The 19,945-nt window shown below is 38.0% G+C and overlaps 1 non-coding gene across 1 annotated transcript; it reads left to right on the top strand.

Annotated features, from left to right (window-relative positions):
- The first annotated feature begins 18,498 nt into the window (after nt 1-18,498).
- On the top strand, nt 18,499-18,610 carry LOC134492645 (U5 spliceosomal RNA). The gene has a single exon (XR_010067502.1). It is a non-coding gene; the product is annotated as a U5 spliceosomal RNA (small nuclear RNA).
- The last annotated feature ends 1,335 nt before the right edge of the window (nt 18,611-19,945 follow it).

Genomic DNA, 19,945 nt, shown 5'->3' with positions numbered 1-19,945 from the left:
TAAAGGAGTAATGTCTGCTTGGACTAAAACCTGTTTACTTGTCATAAAAGTCCTAAATGGAAGGTAGATAGAAAATAACACAGAGAAACCACCTGTGACTCATTACATGTGACAGTTACAAATATAGGGATTTTTCAACATGGATCTGGAATTATATGCATTAGGAATCCATAGACAATGCATTAGGTAGCCATAGACAATGATATAGCAGTAGCAGGATCACAGCTCTGGCTGGGATTGCATATTATGTTTAATCATGGTTTAATATTAAAGATCCTTGCTGTCCTCCAACATCTCTTGTGCATGAGCATGTGTAGGAGAGTTTCTGTTCCTAGTGTAGAGTCACAATTATTTGGCTATCTAAATCCTAAACCTGCATTTTATAGCTACGAAAGTAAAGGCTCAGATATAGGCATATATTAAATCCCCCTTGTCAGCCAAAAGTAAAAACAACCAATATATAAACATTGATATATTTTTTTTTGCAGAAAAATCCTATGCATGTCGAAGAAATGAGATCCACTGTATTCAATCAAAGAAGGAGATACCGGATTATAGTCCCATAAGATGACATTAATAAATATAGAATAGATCACAATTAGCATTTACAATCTTGTACACTTTTACTTAGCTTTCTAGTGCAGATTTAAATATTGTTTATTAGTTTAATATCTCTTCTTTTTGTCCAACTAGGATAATCAAGATCACTAACACCATGAAAAGCTCAAAAGATAAAAAATAATAAGTTTAAAAGGACAATTAAAACATAGCCCAAAATGTTTCTTATAATAGTTTAAAAGATTTCTCTAAAAAGCTATGTCTCAATTCCTTTCCCAAGGAATCTCCTTAGTGAATGTATTCTGCACTCTTGAAGTTAGTCAGAAAACCTCCCAGCCAGAAGCCTGCTGAATAGGCCTCTGAAAGTGGGGCTGTATTTTAAAAGCGACTCCCTTGACGATCTTAGAGTCCTGGATAGGTTCATAAGCAGATATTCATTTTTCAAAAAGGCAGGCTGTAAGTTCTTAGGGCATTAAACAATAAGAAGTTAACAATTCAGGTTCACCTCTTGATGATTATATAGGCAGATCCATGTAGTTCCCTTCAGAAATAATATGGAAGTAGTTTACCATGGCTTTCCTCCAGGAATTTCTTTCAACTTCCAAGTCTAGTTTATAGCCTTGGGATTTTTCTGGTGGTCTCCCATCCAGCTACTAAGCAGCTTCAATCCTACTTGGCTTTTTTATAAATCAAGGATTATAAATTGCCACCATCTGCTGTGACACTTAAATATTAAAAGCCAAAATGCAAATTGCACCTGGAACACAATTAACAACTAGTGCAGATTGTTCAATATGGGCAGGATATGATCCTAACCCTGCACCAGTTGGAGCCCAACTGAGAGTCTGCACCTTACCCAGAGAACATTGCAGTAATCGATTTGAGATATCATGGAAGAATAATGCAATAGGAGTGCATAAATCTTTATATAAGTCAGAAATGTGACCATCTGAATGTAATATTGCATTTCTACAGCTTAGGCTTTATATGCAGCACTTGTGTGATTTTTAAACGTTTGACCTCAATGAGTATTTTATCACTGCCCCTAAATGTCATCATAGTGCTTTTCATATTGCCTAGGAAATAATGCATGGTAAAACTTGCAGCTCTTTTTTTAAATCTGCCATAAGGAATAATTGCTTCTGGAAATGTAACACTGAAATCTTAAAAGTATCTCTTAAAATTGTCATTTTCACAGAGCTGGAATGATTATGTATATTCCTAATAAACATTACTACTCCCAAAAGAGAGCGAGCGAGAGAGCAATTTTCATGCAAATCTACAACTTTCCTTTTGTAAAAAGAAACCTCTCTTTCTGAAGCTAAGAAGCATACTTGATTTGGCTAAAAGATATAATGCAGCAATCCCTAAAAAGGCTTTTTATAAAGACAAAGTTGCTTCCAGTGATGGCAGTTTAGAAGGAGGAAAAACACAGCGGGAGACTGAATGTTTAATACAATCCCTCTTCTAAATTGGTTCTTGACAAGCTGGCTTTTTTCCTAAAAAGGACTCCTTGCTTAGTTACTTACCTCTCTGAGAAACTTTTAACAAAATCCTGGAGATTTGTTTTGCTGTCTTGTATTGTTATTTTTACTGTTTTCTGGGAGGGGTTGCATTCTGAGTTGCTTTGAATATTAAAAAAAAAACCACTACATGATACTTTAAACAAGCTTTGAAAATTAGATAGTTTGAGGCAGCCAACTCTCTTTCTTTTGGAAAATCAGTTATAGGACACTTCCAATCTGGATAAGTAACCTTGACCCTCCATTTATTTATTTATTAAATTTGTCACCGCCCATCTCCTCCCACCAGAGGACTCTGGGCAGTTTACAATAAAACAATAGGCATAAAATATAAATACGATTTATAAAAATGTAATTACAATTAACAAATAAATATAAAAATAAGAATAAAATCCAAGTGGCAGAAAGGTCTAATGTGTGTGAGGAGCACTCTAAGGCACTAGCCATCCCCAAGCGTAACTACTCCCCTCCCGCCCCAAGCAAGGTGGCAGAGCCAGGTCTTCAGATTCCTCCAGAAGGTCAGGAGCGATGGGGCTAACCTCATCTCCGGGTGTAGGATGTCCCAGAGGGCAGGAGCTACTGCAGAGAAGGCCCGCTTCATGGACCCTGCCAGATGGAATTCTCTTACAGATGGGGTCTTCAACATGCCCTTTCTGCATGATCAGGTGTTTTTTTTTTTATCATATGGCATAGCAGTTCGGTGTTCATGCTGCTTTTTCTTGCTGGGAAATCCTTGTGAGGTCCAGCAGCCAGATGTATAGACTATTTAGCTGTGACAAGTCCCATTGCCCAGGGTGCACCACAAGGAGGCTAGTCTACATTGCACCGAGTTGGGCTGAGAGAGAGTGACTGGCCCAAGGTCAAGCAGCCAGCTTTCATGCCTAAGGTGGGACTAGAACTCACACACTCCTGGTTTCTAGCCCAGAACCTTGATGTGATGGGGATGAGATGGTCACTCAGGTAACCTGGCCCCATGCCATATAGGGCTTTAAAGGTTATAACCAAAACCTTGAATTGAACCTGGAACCAAACTGGTACCCAATGCAGCTCGCACAGTAGGGGTGTTATATGTGCCGATCTAAGGGCACCAAAGATAGCCCATGCAGCTGCATTCCGGACCTTTTCCAGAAAGAGATCAGCTCAGCACTGTTATTTGGATGCAAAGGTATGAACAATAGTTATAAAATTATTGCTATGCCCTTCAGATCCTTTAGGATGGCAACTCTGGGCCTTGCAGTTTCAACACATCAGTAAGGCCACAAGGTTGCAAGCCCTCCTTAATGCCCCCTTGATAAGATCATACCTGGGATCCTGAGGTAAATAAGAAAAAAAGAAATACAGAATTAAAAGGAAAAATAAACCAAGGGCCAAAATAAAAGTAATTAAAAAAGAGAAACATGTGTCTGTGTTTGTAAGTGTGTGCACCTACGTATGTGATTTTAAGGAGAAATATAAATGCCTTTAATACTCATAGTCAATATTTCTTTCCCAAACATTTATAGAGCAACACATAAAGAAAATCAATATTAATACAGGCAAGAAAGAGGAACCAGATTTGAATACATTTCTGTATCTATGCAAGTTTTTTTTGTCATGCTAATTTTTCAGTGAGAGTGCTTTCCCACACTATGGAAATGTTGTTTTGCTTCAAATCTGGAAAAGACATCACATTCTAAAAGTCTGCCAAATCATTCTGAATAGGCTGTCATTTGGCCAAAAAATACCCTGCCAGGATCTTGGCGTGATTTTAGAGGGCAAGTAGGCAAGACAGGGCCTGGAACCCCTCCTTCCCCCCACCTTTTGGCTGCTCCCGTTGGATCTTCCCAATGCCTTTCTTCTTATCCCTGCCTACCTCAGCCACAACTACTGCTGATATTCCAGCCCATCGTGTGCTATGGTCCCCCAGTCTTACCTGCACCTTCCCTTCGTCTACTTTCAACAACAGTGAAAAGGTTTCCGTTGTTGCACTTTCTATAATGCCGCTTACCTCAAAAGGAAAGCATGATGGGTGCCTATGTATATTTTGCAAAATATGTTCCATAACAACACGTTTCCATCAAGGACTGTATCTCTAATTCTATAACTTGCAATGATATAATCCTATGCATTACCTTAGATTAAAAAAAAATCTGAGTTCCTTAGGGCTTAGTTCCACATTTTGGACTGCATATTAAAGTAACAGTAAAATGTAAAGGATTGAAATATTCTGCTATAGATTGTACTGAACAAGTTGATCTGTAGGATGTCTTATAATGATGCTAAATTCATCCACTCCATATGCACATTCTTCATCTGGGTTCGTATTATGGCAAGAGGAAGGTCACACAGTCAGTCTTCCAGGTCAGTAGGAGCTTTCTTACTGACTTCAGTGAGCAAATGATCAAGCCCAAATGATATATTTGAATGAGCTTTATCCTCCTCTGCAGCTGCAGTGTTAGGACAGCTGGCAATACTTCCTTATTCTAAAAAGTGTAGAGAGATCAAAGACCAACCGATCGATCTTCAGTTCAGTTCACAGCATTGTTGACAACTGTTTATTTGACCTCATAAACCTAACTCTTCCATGTCCATTTGGGGAACAGCTGCTTCTGTGTCATGAAAACCACAGAGAACAGTTTATAATAAAGGCAACTGTAGCAAGGGAATTTGGTCACAGATTAACATGACGGAGATAACAGAACAGGATCTAGGTTAAAGCTAAAAATATCTGAGTCAAAGCTATAAAATATAAATATATTCTGAACTATAAAAACAGTCTTTGCCTTGAACAAGTTATTTAATAGCAACAATTATTTAATAGAATAAGATGATTAAGTGATTAAATAATTATAATGCTTTTAATAAGTTAAAGAAAGAGTAGATTACCAACCTTACTTGTGCCTATGCCACACATAGTCTTCTCTATTGATGGTAAGGACAAAATATAAGGGTACATTTTGGCCAGGATGCCACAAGGGGAACCAAAACTCACCTTTACCCCAAAAATGTTAACAAAAGTCTTGCAAAGCTAGACAATGTTGCCCACATCTACATATGCAATGTTCTGACATACTAACTAAGAAATATATGCAGGGTAATTGTCAGGGTACACTCAAGAAATGGATACTGAAGAATTTTGAAGTAAAACACACATACATACATACTTGGGGTATTGCATTTCAGCAGTGAATGTTGATGCCTATGGAATGGGCTGGAGATACCAAACCTGCTCTCCTAGCAACCTTATTTCTTACCTTAGTCCTTCTTTGGGATAGTGATTTGGTAGTTCCTGCTTCCACACCTATCTTCCAGGGAGCATTTAATCTGGTATGTAAGAGGCAGAGTTCTCATACTGTCAAAGTCTTTAAGCCTAGAAAACTCAGGAAGCAAGAATCACTTAGATTTCTGGAGTGATCTTTATTGTTAGTTGTGTAATGTCACAGAAACTTGAAAGCATGTCAAAAAAAATTCTGCAGATCAGCTTATACCTAGCATCATACTCTGAGTCTCCTACTCACATCTCTCCTCTCCCCTAAGGAATCTTTTCTGTAATGGTCTTTCTCCCTCCTCCATGTTCCCAGGGTTTGTTACATATTTAATTACTCATATCCTGATTTTCTGGCAATTAAAAAGTCAAAATGCCATAACTTGTTCAGAGAGATAATGAGGCAGCATAACAATCCAGAAACCAGAAATAATTTTTTAAAAAACCTAGCAGATATTCCTGACTATGTGTGTTATCTATTTCAATAGAAATAGAAGGCTTTTAAAGCAAATGTCCTCTGTTTCAATCTTCCACTTGATTCTAAGATCAAAAACTGCTGGAGAGATCTTAGCCCCATTATTGATTAAGCTTCTTTCCACAGACCTCTACCTTTTTTTTTATGGGCAAAATCTGTTCAATAGACAGCAGAGAGAGGAGCCTAAGTAATCTAACTTGTATGTGACAAAGAGCCATCCCTCACACATGGGGATGTGGACTGAGAATCTACAAGCTACATTCACAAGACACATCTTAAAGAGCTGGGGATCTGCCAAAGGCCTCATGGGAACCACATGGCCCCATGGGTTGCTATAAACTGCCAATCCCTCAAATATATGTCAACTGGCAGACAAATAGTCCTACAGACTGCCAATCCCCAATATGCAGGCACTGTTCTTACTTAATATTACAACTTATTGAGATGATTAGTGCAGAGCCCATCTAAACAGCTTGTTCCCCATATGAATCTTCAGATGGCAAACTGCAGAAATTCAGTGTTGATTCTATAAATTCCTGTTTAGCAGGGTACACTTTCAGAGTAAGCATGTAGCATGGAAAGTCTACAAACAGATGGGTCCATATTTGTATTCTTAATAATTCAGATGCTAAAAAAGACATTGTTCCAGTACTTTAGCCAAGCCAAGCCAAGCCAAGCCAAGCCCTCTCCTCACTAGCTCCACTTGCTGAAAATCTCTCTTCTACACAATTATTAAAAGAATAGAAGTCCCATTAATTAAAGCATTTAATTACCCCAAAAAAGAATTGCAGCACATGCTTTTCAAATGCTAGGTATTCTTGGTTGAAAGGAATGGTCTCCAGTTGGTAGGAAAAGGCTTTAGCTGGAGACCCTATAGAATTGCTGCCATTCAGAATGGACAGAACTAAGTCAGATAGGAATAGTAGATACAAAAAATACTGTTTATTGTATTTACAGGACATGGTTACCCATGAGTAATCATGTCATTTGCTCTATGCATCCAATGTTCACTCAATATTATACTATAAACTAACTACATGAAGTCATTCACAGAACACACTAGGCTACAATGTAGTCTGCTAGTTTAGAATTCAATATTTTGTGCAAACTTAGTCATGTAAGATAACTTTTTATACCTGTACTGGAACTGGAGGAATAGTGGCACTGCCACTGGGGTGGAGGACCTGGAACAGATGCTTTCTGTCTGTCTGTCTGTCTCTCTTTTCTATTAGAGTCAGCACTTCTTTCATTCATGGCATCAGGCCCAGAGGATGGGGGTGATCTTGTGATGGCTCCCTTACTGCAACTAACATCATCTTCTCTTGTAATTGTGCTTTTTATAGTTTTTATAATGATTGTTTTTATATATTAATTGTTTTTCTAATTAAGTGTTGTATGCCGCCCAGAGTCACTTTTTTGTGAGATGCGTGGCCATGCAAATTTGATAAATAAATAAATAAACTAAACTGCTTTCAAAGTCTCCAGACCACTGTCTCTTGTTTTAATGATCTTAGTATTGCTTCTTTCCCCAACTTTAAAACGCTGATGTCTTTTTAATCTCTGGCTCAAGCTCCTCCCTCTTTGCTTCTGATAATTCCTGAGGCAAGGTTTGACAAGAGGTGGTTATATATCAATCCAGCTAGACACATTTCAGTTGCCCTTTGGACTCCATTGTCCCTAGCTGGACACTGACTGTAGCCAAAATGAGTTGCACCTCTGACCTTCCAATGATGGGCCACACGTTTATCCTAATGGAAACTGTAGCTGCGCTCTTAACTTCGTACTTTTGACCTTTGAAAGAGATTTCAGAATATGGATTTGTTGAGCAAAAATCTGGAATGGTGAAATAGTCCTAATAATAATAGTATAATAGTCCTTTGCAGCAATAGTCCTCAGTGTTTTTGCCAACTCAGTCTCATCATTCTGCTTGAATATGACTGAGATGCCTATGCAGATACTGATATAATACTATCAATATTTCTGAGCATGTATCTAATCCCCATATGATGCAAGGCTATTGGCTTAATTTGTTTATTCTGAGGATAAGCATACGATGATTACAGATTACAGCTATCAGATCTGAACTGCACAAATCCAGGTAACCAGAAGATGGTAGCAAACAGGAAATTTTGTATCTCTCTGCTGTCATCTAGTGGTCATCTAGGCTTTTGGAAACCAGATATGGTAATCTTATTTCTTACAGACATCATTTGGTTTCATCAAAATCCATACTACAATGATCATAAAAATTATTTCATAAATTAACTCCGATAAGACATAAGAAACAAGCAGGGAAAGAAAGTTCTATATCTATAAATGATAGGAAGCTATAGATAAAATACTGATGCATTTACAGAAGATGAGACTGCTTATGGATATCAGCATTTTGAGTTGTACTAGGTTGTCCTCCTCCTTGAATCTCAACTGACTCAATGCCAAACTCAATCTCTTGCTTTGAGGATTTATCATCTTTGAAAAGTCATTTAGATCTCTATCTTCCTTCCATTTGTATTTACTGTGATTTCTTTAAAATAAATTAACATTGCCTTCTGGGTTTTCATTAAATGCTATTACTGACTGTTACTGCTTGGATTGAGGACTGAAGTTTTTTCAGCCCATGCCTTTACACTGTATCTCACCAAAAGCCCTTCCACTACTTTGTTTTGTAGCCTAATACATTTTCTTTTCAAAATATATGCAAAAGCTGTGTGTGGGTTTTTCAGCAGTTGGCCAACTTCGTCTGTTTCAGCAGTCGGCTTCCTTCAGGTTAGGCCTGGTTAGTAACTGGATCAACAGGGAATAGCAAGGCTCATAGATGAAGCTGAAAAAACGTGATAGAAGGAAGAATCAACAAACCACTTTCATACTGCTGCTGAGAAAACTACATGGAACAGGAGCTGATAGTGCCACAGGAGTTGAGGTTACGTGAAGGAAATGAGACCCTACTATTTTCCCACTGTTTTTGAAATTTCAGAGGTAAGTAGCAGTGATTCACATTTTTTTTTAGAAAAAATGCATCTAACAACAGCTCTCTGGTCATTTTTGTCAGTTTTTCCTTTGCACTGTCCCATTTCTGTAAGATTTATGCAATCTGAAGAGAAACAATATTACTGTTATTGTTGTTATTCTGAAACAGGCTTCATTTTTTTTCTGGTGTTCAACTCCTTGAACTCTGAAATAGGCTACTTCTGTGCCAGTGCTTTGCATCAGTTATCTGTCAAAAAACAAGTGGATTCTAGTGAAACCTATTAAGAATCATAAACACATAGTACTTAATTTCTATAACACTTTATCCTTGTGTTTCATAGTGTATGTGAATATACAATAATAGTCATCTTTAAATGTTACAAAATGGCTGTTGCCTCCAAATGTAGGTAAGTTCATTAGACCACACATGCTGTGCACAAGGTCAAGTGTTTTTTCAGCTCTAGGCTTTCTTTCCTTAATAAAATCACTGTTGATGTTTTGGCCTTAATACAACATTCACAGTTAATTGTAACTGGACATGTGGACAGTTTTATGTATTCAGTCAACTCCCATCTTTCTAATCCTTTGTTGCTTTCAGGATGTCTGTGCCCCAAATCTCTATGCCAAAGATGAATACATTCTCTGTCCTGACCTTGAAAGTTGGTTTTGGCTTGTTCCTCTTTTACAATAAGCTGATGCTTATCTATTTCACCCCAGGCTAAATTTGTTTTCTGTTTCTGAATTATGCATCATTTTTTATTGAACTGATCTGTGAGACCTTTACTGGTTATGCACTTAATAGAAGACCTCTTCCTCATTGGGATACATACAAAACATGTTTCACGGATACCTGTAACTCTGTGCCTTCTTGCAGTTTGGGAATTCATACCCAATTCCTTCTGCTTGCACAGTTCCTTCAATGGCAAGGAGTATTTTCACTTTTACATTCTGTGAAAAATGTCTTACCACTTGTCAACGACTTGAGCTCTAGAATCAAGGAAATATCCTTGAAAAGCATTACCTTGTATAGCTTGAATATATCGCATTCACTTGTGATTCTGATTCTCTAACACTGGTGAAATGCTTGCTGCGTTTATATTCATCAGTTAGCCTGCTCTTGAGCAAATCCAGCATCAAATCTGCTTTGGGTCTGGTTTATGACAGCACACCAATAGTGCTGCTGCGTAATTTTCTTCTCCAATACGACAGGAGCTGTTCCACAATCTTCATCATGGCAATAATGTATTTCTGCATAGCTTTGTCTTTCTGTAATTTCATTTACTACAGCTTTCTTGGAAGAACAGCTTCTTATTCCAATTAGCATGTTCATGCACTATTTGCATCTGGAATTAATCCCACATTCCTTTTGCTGTACACTAATTTTTAGAGTAGATTATTTGACCATGCTACCTTAGAAAACTTAGTATGGCTATAACCTGCTATTTTTATTGTATTATAGCCTGGGTGATCCATTGGTCTTTTTGTGTTTGCAATTTCCCATAAGTATGTTTGTACAATCCTAACGTGTGCATTTGGACATTCCTAATTTCAATTTCCACTATTTAATTTAGCCACATAATGTTTTAGATCACAGTTAGTAGCCCTAAATTAAGATTTGTCCTTTTTTCAAAAAAATCTTTCCTCACATTCTGTAGATGTATACATTTGCACTTTCCAGAAGTCTGCAAGCTCTGCACAGGGGTCTTTCTAATCCCCAGTCTCTCAAAACAATTTAAAATTGACCTACAGGCAGTAGACCTTGAAAAATTAGAACGTGAACATAACATCTTAAACTGGAAATCCAGCTTCAGACTGATCAGTAGATGCAAAGAATGGTATCAGTGCCCCATCTTGTGTTACCTCTGGTTACAGAATGAATTTCTCTTATCCCCACAACAAAGAAAACATCCTTCCCCCAGAGGTGAGACAGACCCCCTCACTCCTGGACTTTCGAAAAAGGTTAAAGACCTGGTTTTATCAGCAGGCTTGGAATGGGAGGGGGAACAGTCATACCTGGGGTTGGCTAGCACCCTAAAGTGATCTTTGATGGACCTATTACACTCACAGACTGATTAAAATCTTTTAGCCATTTAGACTCTATTATATCTCTATTTTTATTGTATTATTGTATTTGTAATTGTTCTGAATTTTAATCTTGTTTTATTGTAAAGCGCCCAGAGTCCCCCCAGGTGGGGGAGATGGGAGGTGATAAAGTTTGATAAATATATAAAGAAAAGAAAGAAAGAAAGAAAAGAGAAAGAAAGCCCCATGCTCTTTCCCCTTCCACATTTTTTATCCATCTCCTGCTCATTTGCCTCGTAAAACAAAACAAAACAGATTGCTACAAGAAGGAGCTGCTAAGTTGCCAAGCCTCCATTCCTCTTGTGATTGAAACAAGACTGTGAAATAACAGCTTGTTGTCACGATGTATGAAAGAGGAAAACAAGGATTCAGAACCTTTATGACAGCATAGTAATGGGAGAAGTGGTGAAGCAAGAATGTGTGTTAATGAGAAACACAACTCTACAAAGCTGCATCACTGCAAAGTGAAAATTGCTCAAGTTTCAGATAAGCTGGTACAGAAGAGGAGAATATATCTAGCTCAGGGTTGAACTGTGAGTCCTTGGTGCTCTCTGAGCTTGGTTGTTCACTTGCAGATGCTTCATTGCCAGACTAGGTAATATCATTAGCGCTCGTGAGTGTGGGTTTGCTCCCTGTTTATATACAGTAGTGTTGCTGGGATATAAATAGGGAGCAAACCCTACACTCACTAGCACTGATGATGTTACCTAGTCGGGGAATGAAACATCTGCAAGCCAACAACCAAGCTCAGGGAGCACCGAGGACTCAACAAAACTGGTACAAAGGCAGAAATAATCCAGTTTTTCAAATAATCCAGTCGTTTCATTTTATTTACCATTTCCTATTTTAAAATATTAGTTTTATTTTACAATTAAAATGTCATGAAGTTGAACAGGCCTGGAGCTGAACTGCTGCAAAGACCATATATAGAAATATTTCATATCTGATGTATTTTTTGCTGTACTGTCTGAGCTCAAGGCTTTTGGCAGAGTGTTCTTTTACTACAATTATTTGAGTATTTAAACCAAAGTGCAAAGAAAAAAAATACTTCATAGGAAATGGAGAAAGAAAGAAACATATGATCGCTGAAGGTGGCAAGGTAGACAACAAAGATCCTCGGGCAAGACCATTATGGCAAGATATTTCAGGCATTCTCCACATTCCAGCCTTACAAAAGAATAGCAGTAAGTGGTACTACAAAAGAGTGCAAGAAAGAGATTTAGGATTTAAACCTTGAGAAACTGGCACACACATGTGCATGCAGTGCCAGCTCAAGGGTATAGGGTGCCACTCGGCCACATTGACTAATGGCGCCACCTACCCCTGAGGTGAGGATTTGCATTTTTAAAACAATGTCTGCTCTGTTTGATGTGACTTTGGCAACTACAGCTTGGTCCACTGTCATGCTGGAGCAGAGTTGCCAACTGTAGTCAACTGAAAAGTGCTAAGCCTGAGTGCAAAAATACCTAAAATCCTGCATTAATAATACAAAAGTTTGATTCTTGAAAGGTAGATGAAATATAAACACTTTTTCTTGTGTCCTTGGTTTTGGAGGCGGGCCAGTGTTGGTGCTCCCTAAGCTTTGGTGCCCTAGGCCAGTGCCTATGGGGACTTAGTCTAAAGCTGGCCCTGTATGCATGCATGCATATGGATTCCTATATTTTGTTACAGTTGTTCTTCTGTGTAGATATAAATTCTTTTAGTTAGTAATAATGCTTCTTTTCTAACCATGTTGAGTCTTCGGAAGTCCTGCTGTTAGCCGGTTACTGAAGGGAGGTCAAACATCTGAAGAATTGTGAATTGAGCTGAGCTTCTGCAAGGCCTATAATCAAACTATTTGCCCAAGTACAAACCAACTTTCTTTTTGTAACTGTATCACAGATTATCTGATGGAATGATTTTAATTGGTTACCTTGGAAACCACAAGGTAGCCTGTGCTCACAAACAACAGATGTATGCATGAATACAGACTTATATAAAACTTATGAGTAACTTTCATGCTGTTGCATCCCCAACATAATTAAGAGGAAGAAGGATTAGCGCTAACTTCCTCCCTTCATTTTTATTGGTAGTGACAATTAGTTTTGCCTACGTTACGTTTTAGGTGAATATGACAGACAAATGAACAGTAGTCATGGCTACACCAAATATCTATACCTGGTCTTAGCTAAACTTTTGGGAAATATGAGTCTAGGGGCCATTTTCACCATTTTTGAAGATGTTGATATCTATTGGGAAAATTATTATTTTCAGGATATTAATCAAATCCAGTACAATAACCGGAATGTGACTAAATTAGGTTGTATTGATGCAACACATTGAATTAGCTAATCACCTTTTAGCCTAACAAACTCAGCCTATGCGTTACATGTGTGATTATACAATATTCCTAATTATTAGAGCACCTTTGGCCAATCTCCTAAGAACAGCTATATCCCAGGATGGACTAGGGTCTCGTGTGAAGGAATAGTTGAATTAACCATAATTTAATCAGCCATGGATTTAATTCATGAATAACAGATCAACAGAGATGTTTATTTGATGAATTACAGTAAACTAGCCTGCTTTAAACTGGCGCTCTTGAAATATGTTGTGTTTTGACTTCTATAATCCCTAGTAAATACCCAGCCAGCATGGATTCTGGAGGGCATGCATTTAGTTGCAATGAAATCTACCATACTTTCCAGAACTTAAATGCTTCCGCTTGGCTTTTCCTTTCTGAAGTCTTATTGCCTGCTGTTTGAAGAGACTATCTTGTTTCAGGTGCATTTCCTGCAATGGATACCAATCTGTCTGGATTCTAGTAGCTCTGTTTTTTCTCTTCAGGCACCTCTGCTCATCAGCTAAGGAGAATATAATACATATTCACCCAATTTATCCATCTTGCGAGGAAGGATGCGGTAGCGAAGCTATAAATTCTGTCAGTGTAGTTTTCAGCTGGTAAGGCAGATTGATTTTCCATTTGCCTGAGTTGGAAAGCTTATTTATTTGAAAAGAGATGAGTTTGGATTCAGCACTGGAAAGTAATAAATAGAGAATTGTTCATTCTTGTTATATAGGTGGATCATTTTCTTTGACAAGGCTTTCTCTGTGGGAGAGGGGTATGTGTGAGCGAGTTATACAAAGAATACAGAGACTAAATACTACTGAGCAAATGGGACTGCTGCCAGCAATGAGAAAATGATGCTTTGCTATCTATTGACTAAGATGAGGGACGGGGAAATCTTGTTCACAATGAAAGCGGGATTGGCTCTGGAGAAACACATCAAGAACTGCAGGCCAAAAATAGATGTGCTGGAACTCATAGCAGGCAGTGTCTTCTTTCTACACAACTTTCACAGGCCCTATTCCCATATTCATTCCCTGCTCATATGTAGTTACGTTTTTTTCATGAACATCAGACTGAAAACTTGGTTCAAGAATTTTGTTCCTGAGAAAGATGCAAAGTCAGAAACTTGTGAGACTGTTAGGAATAGTAACTTCCCTATGGGCTGTAGAAGGCTAAGAGCCTCATTGCCTAAATGTGGTTCCTCCAGCAGTTAAAAAGAGCTTCTCTCTTCAAAAATACCAGTGTTTATCTGATTGGCAAAGCATCATCTACCCATGAGGATATCTGTCAAATTAAGAATACATAGCTTTGGTGGGAAAGATGGTTCCCTTCTGGAGCATGCCCTTCTGTAGTGGGCAGAGGGAAAGGCCTTGAGGAATGGGAGGAAGAATTGTTACCAAAAAAATGGTCAGATAAAAGAGGACTGAGTCTCGGGCAGGAATGTAACCTGAGTAAACATCTCAGACAAGTCCCTCCCTAGATCTCACAAAGATAAAGGGAGGGAGGGGGGAAGCACATTCAGTCTTGCAAAATTTCCGGTGATGGAAATTTGATATATAAATATATAAATAAATAAAATTTGTTTCTATAGCTTTACAATAAAAGTAGTATTGACCTACATGACATTGGGTTCCTAGTCTGATCTGCCTTGAAGGGCTGATACCTTCCAGGGGCAGGTTCATTGATTAGAGTGTCATCTGGGCATCCTTTTTGGTAACTTGACATTTGCATGCCAAGAGAGCATGGCTTCTGTGTTATCCAGTCAACTAACTTTAATAGCCAGTGAACTTTATTTGCTTTCCTTTCATTCTTTAGGATGAAACTGTTGCTCCCAGTTCTCTTCCCTGACCCCAAGCACAACTTGACTCTTTTCTATTTTTTTAAATTTTGTGCCTTACAATTGCCATGCAATTGATTAATTCTCCTTCTTGTTTTATTGCCTACGTTCCCACTGTGTTTACAATTTTTCCTTCAAATGCAATCAGGATTCACCTAATATCCAAAAGAAATCTTTTTAATCCATTTTATTTTAATATCAGCAATACTCTGGTGCTTAACAGAGTAAAGGAAATTGTAATCTGAAGCTTTGATAGTAACTGATAAAATCACTACTTCACACTGAAATTGCAAATCAGTCTCTGAATTGATTTGATGCATCAAGTGGAATCAAATTATTCTGAAATGATTAGAATAGTTGATGATCTTTTGCCCATCTGTATATTCTGTATCGAAACTTTTAACTGAATCTATCAAACAGATTTGGTAAGTGCTGAATCACAAAATGTAATTGAATGTTTGCACTTGGCCTAGTACCTAGCCCAGTGTTCTGGATTAGGGTTCCATAATATTTATGCCAGGATGGATAGATGGATGGATGGAAGGATAGACAGACAGACAGACTCCTACCAATGCAATATTTACTTCTTCCTCACTTAGAAGTGTATGTGTGATGTGCATGTTTGTGTGCACACATGCACTTATAGTCCCCCAAATCTGCACCAGCAGCAGGTTCACGCTTTGAAGCCTAAAAGATTGCCCACTTCTGGACACAGGATATCCAGTTGCCCCAAACCAGTCTGGAAGTTGTGTGTTCATTCCCATAGCTCAGATTATTGCCCCAATTTCTGTCCTTTTAGAGACTACTAGAAATAGTACGCTGCTGCTCCATGTATTTTTCTCTTTATAATGGGTTTGTGAGAGTGTAAAAAAAGCACATTAGTTGTGCTGTTTTACACTTAGGCCTAATATGAATGGCCTGATGAAAATAGGAGATGTGAAGGGTATGGGGAAATCACAGGGAAGGGAGTAATAATAGTTCTCACATGATGATTGGTCCTGTCCTACTCCTCAGCTTTTTCCTACCTGGGAAATACAAGCTGGTAATCAATAGGCAAATCTCTTTCTTTCCAGATCATTGACTTTCTGCATTTCATTTTCTGTGCACTGAGAAAATGAAATCAGTGTCAAGTTTTCTAAATTTGACCTGTCTCCCTCCAACATTATGAATGAATCAGGTTGTTACAACATTAAAATCTTCACTAATTCAAAGCTAACATTATACGTCAGTGTCTGAAGAGGAATATTGTGTAGAGCAGGTGTGTCCAACCCGCGGCCAATGGGCCACATGCGGCCCTGAACAGCTAGTAATGGGGCCCCAAGGATGAAGCATGTGAAGAGTAAAATTAGAATTAAAATTTCTGAGGAGCACCTTGAGAACTCACTGAGAATTGCAACCATTGCAACCATCGAACCAGACACTGATGCATTCGTTTCACAGAAACAAGGCCAAATATCCTACTAGTTTTATGTTGCCCTCTTCTTAAAAAAATTATAATAAAAATATTAAAAAATAAATGAAGTTTATTACTTATATATATTTTATGTGTGGCCCAAGACAATTCCTCTTCACTCAGTGAGGCCCAGGGTAGCCAAAAGATTGGACACCCATGGTGTAGAGAATCAACTAACGCAAGGTGAGCTTTGGACATTGCTGCTATCGATAGTGACCTCTAGTGTTTGAAACAATGTTCTCTTAAATAACAACAAATACTAAACGCTAGCTCTTCCAGCATTTTAAAATCTGTGGAGTCATAAGAGCTGATAAATTATATAATAGTATAAAAAACTTAATTCATTAATTGTTAAAACTGGGCAGAAGTTTTTTGATCTAGTGCAAGAACTGAAGTTAAACATTCTAAGTGAAGTTTGATAAAAAATGAACCCTGTTCTGGTTCAGTAAGCGATCTCTAATGGTTAAAATAATATCTGAGGGCCAGTGTTAAAAAATCATTTTCCTCTCACAGAAAGCTATATAGAGCAGGGTTCCTCAACCTTGGCAAGTCTAAGCTGTGTGGACTTCAACTCCCAGAATTTGGGAGCTTTGCTGGCTGGGGAATTCTGGGAGTTGAAGTCCGCACAGCTTAGAGTTGCCAAGGTTGAGGAACCCTGATGTAGCACATAGAGAACTTTGCAGTGGCTAAAACTATCTCGCTAGCTATGCACTGCCTTGGACAGAGACCTCTTTGGGGGATGGTATCATAGCTCTGGAAGATAACTTTTCATGGCCTAGTAACTTTCTGATTAGCCGCCCACAGTGTGCTGTATGTAGGCCTACCTCTGAAAAATGACAAGAAGCCTCTGTTCTTTTAAAACTACACTTGCTAGACTATTAGCTGGTGGAGATATACTCATCAGATTTTAGCAGTCATCAGTGGAAATGGCCCACTGCCAAGTACAATTTGAAGAACTGATGCTTCTCTTTAATGTGCTGTATTGCTCAGGGCATGTAGGAATTCTGTGTTCTAGCATTTGGAGTCTTTTCTCTGGTGCCATGACAAAAAAATTAGATGGTGGTGGAGCAAGACAACATCCAACATTACTGCAATTTTATTTAATGTAAATTAAAACCCTAAATGACTTAAGGCCTTTAAGGGACTGCCTCTCCTATTAGGAAATCTGTCAGGGAGTTAAAATCTGCAGAATAAGCCTTTTTAAAGGTTTTGATGCAGTCAAAGGTCCGTCTCTCTGGAGACGGCCTTTTTTATGTGTTGCTCCCAGACTTCCAGTGAGCTCCTTTGGAAGCTGGGTTTGACTTGGATGCATCTTTTCATTGGGATTTTAATCATTAAATTATTTTTATGCCTACTGTTAATTAAGTACTACACACTCAACATAAATCCTTTGGGTTTTTTAAAAAAATGTTAGCTACAAATACTTGCAGCTATAAAGTAGAAAGGCTATAAAACAAACAAAATGTTAACTTCAATTATATTAAATATTGTTCCATATATATCATGGTCCTATTCAAACCTATTAAAATTACAGTTTGGCAGCAACTTTTGGAAAACCTCTGAAGCCACATGCAATGTTTTGGAGGAGGGTATTGTAGCTCTGGAAGATTGTAAATTATTTATCCATTAGGAGCTTTGCCTAGGTAAAGGTAAAGGTTTCCCTTGACGTAAAGTCCAGTCGAGTCCGACTCTAGGGGGCGGTGCTCATCTCCGTTTCTAAGCCTTGGAGCCGGCGTTGTCCATAGGACACTTCCGGGTCATGTGGCCAGCATGACTCACGGAACGCCGTTACCTTCCCGCCGAAGCGGTACCAATTAATCTACTCACATTTGCATGTTTTCAAACTGCTTGTTGTGCAGGAGCTGGGATTAACAACGGGAGCTCACCCCGCCGCGCGGTTTCGAACCGCCGACCTTCCGATCGACAGCTCAGCGGTTTAACCCGCAGCGCCACCGCGTCCCTGCCGCTTTGCCTAGTGTCTACAAAATATTTTAGAATATAGGACAATAAATGAGTCCTATATCCTAAATATACTCTGGTTTCTCTTCAGATCATATAAATCTTTTGCTTTTTACTAAAGATTTCTGTGGAGAGGAACATTTATGAGTTTTGTACTAATTTTTTAGCTCATTGTTGTGAGCTGCCCAGAGTCGCTTAAGATGGGTGGCCATATAAACCTTTTAAATAAATAAATAAAATGAGTTGTGATTGCTTTTAGCAGCATTATTATCGCTTTATTGATGTTATATTTTATGATAATACTTATCCAGGGGAATTTTCACAGTAGAACTGTATAGGATTTTAAAAAATGCTTCTCAAGGGTTGCATTTCATATTATTTGATTTTGCCATCACTCCTTTGTCCAAACTGATATTATCAGGGCCATTTCAGATTCAATTATTACACAACGAAAAGAAAAAACACAGCTAGAGTATCTGTATTTTGTTTTCCAAATGTGCTTCTGTGACAGTGTTTCCAGTGTATTCTGTTGGCTTCTTAAATCTGTATTGAAGTTTCTATTCCTCACCATAATGCTCTATATTTTTTACTGTAACAAGAATAAGAAATCTATAGCTTATCACAAATTGTCTGATTATATGTATCTCCCAGGATTCCTAATTCCTTATGTTAGCTGTTGTAGATGGGACTTTGGGTTCACCATCATCTGAAGAGCTATAGGTTTTCTACTTCTGAACTATGGTTTTAATGTGAAGTAGATTATTCCTTAAGGCTTACTTAGATGTCTTATAATTAGAAATTATGCAGAAATTTGTAACTCAATTTCCATTTTCCTTAGTAATGGTTTTTCAGAGGGTCAAGATGAAATGTTGACTTCTAAACAGATAAAAAGTTTCCTTCATTTGCTTAGAATCTTTTATTGAAAGTCACATTTGTTTATGGTGAATGTATGTTATGCAAATAAACACATAATAAATATTCTTTAAGAAAGATCTATTAGTTTATATAATAGTAAACCAGATTGAGTGCAATGAAATGGAATTACTTGTATGAGCTGTTTACAACTCTTGCCACAAACTTTATCTTCTATATGCAGATAGGACAAGAACATAAAGTGAAAACCTCATAAAAACCCAAGTAAATTACTAATCCACAGAAGTATTTGTGCTGTAAACATGTCTGGAGTTGTAAGAGCCCTATAAAATAAGACAAACATCTGAAGAACTTAATTATATGTGCAAGAAGGAAGAAAGAGTTCATTCCAAGGCACTGTGTTGGATGTAAATTAATGTGAAACAATAATTAGCTTTGCAGTAAAGCCTGCATCCAATCTACAATATATGCACATGTTTAAAATGGATTTATGGTTGCAGCCTCTTCACTCCTATTTGAGTAAATTGGTTAAAATGCAGTGGTAATCTGCTAAGCATTTCTGATGCACAGCCTCTGTAGCAGGCCAAGATACTCTGCTCCTTTAGGCAGAGCAACAATTCTGTCATTCTCTATCAGTTAAAGTAA

The sequence above is a fragment of the Candoia aspera genome, chromosome 2 (genome assembly GCF_035149785.1).
Source record: "Candoia aspera isolate rCanAsp1 chromosome 2, rCanAsp1.hap2, whole genome shotgun sequence".
Classification (NCBI taxonomy): Eukaryota; Metazoa; Chordata; class Lepidosauria; order Squamata; family Boidae; genus Candoia; species Candoia aspera.
Note: the sequence above shows the minus strand (reverse complement) of the source record. Positions and strands in the feature narration are given on the sequence as shown.